We start from the raw sequence: 5,000 nt of genomic DNA, 5'->3' as shown, positions 1-5,000 counted from the left end.
TGCCTTTTGGACACACCTCGCCATTCCTTGGTCAACGTGGGCCCACAGACTGGGGTCTGAACGGACACTCGTTGAACAAAGAGCCGGCTATCAGGCGTCCACATCATTCCCCTTTGGTTTGGACGACGTGACGAATGGGATAGGAGGATAAACCCTGTGACCTCCGGTCCGTTTATGTATCATTATTTAGATTCACAACATTTATCAGATGGTAGCCTGACAACCACCATCACGAAAAGCCATCTTCCCTCTATCTGTAGCTCAACAGAGTTCACCTTTGCTCTTCCAAGAACAGAGACACCCTCTGTAGAATACACTCAAAAGTTGTGATTTATTATCTGAAAAATACTAGCATGGTCTTATATAATCTTCAATGAGTTCAAATCGGAAAGGTGAGAAACACTTGATGACTGAAAAGTAAAGAGTACAGCCCTGCCATGTTATTCTGAAGAGGTAACATGACCACTAAGTTGCAAATGCAACACAAAGACCAAAGGAACCGGCATGGTAGGACACAAGTGCAGAATGAGTGTAGGTCTATTTTAACAAGACCAGACACGCACTCGCCTACAAAGAGCTTTATCAGTAACATGTACTCATGTACCTGCAGTATTTCTTAGTTTGAGGTACACGTTAAGTGATGAGTGGTTGTTAAGGGGCAGAGAAACAGTTAGCTCTTAGCCACAAACCTCCATAGGTGTGTGACACAAGTAGGTTGTGTTGAAGTATGGAATTGGCTCTCTTTAAATAGTGGACCAATAGTAGCCAATTAGCTCAGATATATACTTGAGCCAAAAAGCTAAATAACAACGAAAAGCAACAACTGGTTAATGTTTTATGCTGACAGACTTTTTGTCTTAGAGTGAATGACAGAACAAGCCTCATTGCTTTCAGTTCCCGCTGGGTATGTGGGTAAAAGTCAATATTTCAGGAGTGCCGAGACTCTCATTAAATATTTCAAAAGAATACTGACATTGTGTCTTTCTCTCTCTCGCAGTCTCCCTCTCTTGCAGTCTCTTGCAGTCTCTCGCTCTCCCTCTCGCTCTCCCTCTCCCTCTCCCTCTCTCTCTCTCTCTCTCTCTCTCTCTCTCCCTCTGACATTCCAGTGCAGGCCGGAGCACACATAGACACAGAGTCTCAACCCACCGCCAATATCACACACACACACACACACACACACGCATTCTCAGCACACTGCCAAAGTGTCTGTGAACCCCTGCTACTGGCCCTCTCTAGCATATTGCTGCAAAACACACAAACACACATGCACACACACACACACACACACACACACACACACACACACACACACACACACACACACACACACACACACACACACACACACACACACACACACACACACACACACACACACACAGCAGGTAGTGTTGAAAATAACATTTTAACAGATAAATGGAGGAAACAGATTCATAATCCAATGAAGCATGTGTTACTAACATTAACTATCCATTTAACTCCTTCCCCCGCTGAAAAACATTAAACACACACACGGCTGACCTGCTAACCTTAACAGTAATAGGCAGGCCCTGGTCTTTGCATCAGGTCCGATCCATGTTGCTTCCATTCACCCTTCTCAGCCCAGTAAAGTGAGGGCTGAATGGTTTAACAGGGTTTTACTGTGAGGAAATGGTGAAGAGCTGTTGTTCAATGTGGGTGTGTGGATTTTAAGGTGCGGCTTTGTCCCGCAGTGATTAATGAACTATCTGCAATCATCCACCTGCCGCCAAGCCGCACGTTGCCTGAATGTGCCGCGGTGATGCGTTTCTCTAACACCACAACATGCAGACCATCCATAGAACTGGCGTTTCACCTCATTTGTCTTAGGTACTTTTGGGTTAACTGTTATGGTTGAATGTTTAAAATGTCAGTGATGGATGAATGATGAGACGAATTCCAAAAAATCACAGTTGTTCAGATTTTCTTTTTTTTTTATAATTGTGAAGCATTAATTTTCCCCAAGCCAACAGTCAGACAGATCACTAATGCAAGAACACGGTTGTCAAATTCAAGCAGCTGACGCGCCTCACAACGGACGCTCGGGTTGTGTGTTTGTTGTCCCACTGATCAAACACAACATGGTGTCTGTCGTCCCTTGAAGGGGTCAAACCTGGGTGAACTGGGTTGGGTCTGAGGGGAGGCTCCCTCCTTGTAGCTGAGGGCGAAGCTACAGACACCAGCTGAAGGGAAGGTAGACATTAGCCAGTGAGTGTAGAGCCTTGGACTACAAGGGTGTAGTTCAGGGCGGTGACTGAGACTAACGTGTGGATAATGGAGGGCTTGGGGTCTGGGTTGAAAGGTGGGGTTTGGTGGAGGAAGCCGTACAAAGGCCTGAGATTACAGTGTTGAAAAGGCCAGATGACAGTTCAAAATGCACACCGCATCGCAGCTTTGGAAAAACGCGCGTGTGCATGCATGTCAAATGTGTCCCCCACACATACACACACACAAACACACACACACACACACTTGAATGCATACACACATGCACATAGAAAGCTGCACACACACACGCCGGTTAACGTGGCTGCCTGAAACCAGCAAAAAACAAAAGCACAGGATACTGTGCTTTTAAAAAGAGAGCCACAAAAGGAGAGGGACAAAAGAGAGAAACGATTGAGAGAGGAAAACAAAGAAAAGCTAAAATGGTTGAAGGGTGAACGGAGGAAAGACAGGGAGAGGGAGTGCGTTCAGAGGCTAATACCCCTTGTCTCTGTGCCAGGGGTTTAAGTGAATAAGTGGAGAAAGGGACAAAGATGGAGGCTGACCTGAAAGAGATGAAAGGACAGAAGCGTCAGAGAGAGCGGCCGTTGGGGTCGAGGGGAACGTCAGGCAGGACAGAGCCCGATGAAGCGCAGGTGAAGACACAAGCCTTTCACTCAAAACCCCTGGTCTTGCTCCCCCCCCCTCACCACCACCCACCACCACCTTGATGTTGCACACATTCCCCCGTGTCCATGGGGTATTCAGATGCGCTCAACATGTATGCGATGCCCCTCTTAATACCCAAACTAAATGTAAAAAACTGAAAGAAATCCCGTCTCAAGCTAAAGATGGGAAGAGCTTTTGGTTCACAAAGGCAACTCTGCGAGTGTGGTAATTCCTTCTGAATAAGCAATTATCACGCTGAACCGTCAACACTCTCTGACTCCCTGTGTGTGTGTGTGTGTGTGTGTGTGTGTGTGTGTGTGCATGTGCACACACACACACACACACACACACACACACACACACACACACACACACACACACACACTCACACACACACTCACACACACACACACACACACACACACACACACACACACACACACACACACACACACACACACACACACACAAACCTACACGCATACACACACACACAATCACATTGTATTCACTCCAATGCAATATATTTCTTCATTCAGGTGTCCAATACATTCTTATAACAATAAAATAATATAGATAAACTAAAAATCACATAAAATGAAAATAAATTATTTTTCCCCAGACCTTGCCAAGACACAAAAACTGATACACACACACAGACACACACAGACACAGACACACACACACACGCACACACACACACACACACACACACACACACACACACACACACACACACACACACACACACACACACACACACACACACACACACACACACACACACACACAGATCTGCAGCAAGCTCACACTTCAGCCATCAAGATCAATAACGGTACATAAGCAAGGAACAGAGAGCAGCACAAGCTCTCTTTCACAAACCAAACCCACCCAAGCCCAAATACCAAAACCTCCCACAAAAAAAAAATACAAAGATCCTCTCAAACAAGCTAATAAAACGGTTGGCCAGAGCAGCTTAATAACAAACTTATTACATTCAAAACTCTGACTCTGTCTCTTATCTTGAATGCCTAACTTCCTCCATCCGCGTGCCACAGGAATAAGGGTATCGATCAATAACCCGCCATGCCCCCTTTAACTCCTGGACAACAGACGGACGGACAACACAGACAAACACACTACAGTGCAAACCACAAAAGTAAAAGTGAGGAGGACAAATTCCTCAAATCAATCCCTACCTTTCAGATTACGTTTCTCACTGGGTCCCGCTGTGGTGGCTTAGTTAGTTAGATAGTTAGTTAGCGTCCCGTCAGAGAGGTTAGTCCCGGTGAGTGGCTCCCTCCATGACAGGTGCCATGGTGAAATAGTCCTCAGGAATGAGAGGAGAGGGAAAAATCTGCTCTCTCTCTCTCTTTCTCTCTCTCTCTCTCTCTCTCTCTCTCTCTCTCTCTCTCTCTCTCTCTCTCTCTCTCTCTCTCTCTCTCTCTCTCTCCCTTACAGAGATTAGTATCACCGTCACCACAAGAAGGGCAGTGAGCAGGTAGACTCCTCTGTGTGTGTGTGAGTTTGAAAGTGTGCGTGGCTATGTGTGTGTGTGTGGGTGTGTCAATGGCTGTGCGTGTGTCAGGAAGCGCACACACAACTCCAAAGGTCCCGGAGTCCCTACGCTATTGAGGCAAGCGGTGTAGCGCTCCTTGCTTTCTCTCTCTCTCTCTCTCTCTCTCTCTCTCTCTCTCTCCTCTCTCTCTCTCTCTCTCTCTCTCTCTCTCTCTCTCTCTCTCTCTTTTTATTGCTCCGTGTGCCTCTCTCTCTCCTCTCTCTCTCTCTCCTCTTGCAATGGGTCGGTCAGAATGGGAGGGGGCGAGGTAAGACAGTTGAGGGGAGGGACAACACAGAAGCAGCTTTTCAGCCAACTCTTTTTCTCTCCCTCCCTGTATTTCCTTTTCCTTTAAACCTCTCTTTCTCTCTATATCGCTCTCTCTTTCTAGAGCTGTCTGTTTCTATTTCTCTCGGCCGTACCGGTGCGATCTGCCTGTTGGCCGGCTCTTGGTGACAGATACCGTTTCACTGCTCAGTAAGGCATGAAAAGCAAGGAGAGTAATTCCTCTCTTTCTCTGATACACACACAGATTGTTCTGTCGTTCATG

At 46.5% G+C, this 5,000-nt stretch overlaps 1 protein-coding gene across 3 annotated transcripts in view; it reads right to left on the bottom strand.

Annotated features, from left to right (window-relative positions):
- Positions 1-4,561, bottom strand: part of sema3b (sema domain, immunoglobulin domain (Ig), short basic domain, secreted, (semaphorin) 3B) — a 49,150-nt gene extending 44,589 nt beyond the window's left edge. For all 3 annotated transcript variants that reach the window (XM_060051078.1, XM_060051075.1, XM_060051077.1), the window contains exon 1: positions 4,092-4,561. The gene's annotated coding sequence lies outside the window, so the exon portion shown is untranslated. The remainder of the gene's footprint in view (positions 1-4,091) is intronic.
- Positions 4,562-5,000: the final 439 nt, after the last annotated feature.

Source organism: Gadus macrocephalus, chromosome 1 (genome assembly GCF_031168955.1).
Source record: "Gadus macrocephalus chromosome 1, ASM3116895v1".
NCBI lineage: Eukaryota > Metazoa > Chordata > Actinopteri > Gadiformes > Gadidae > Gadus > Gadus macrocephalus.
The sequence above is the reverse complement of the archived record's forward strand: the minus strand, read 5'-3'. Positions and strand labels throughout refer to the sequence as shown.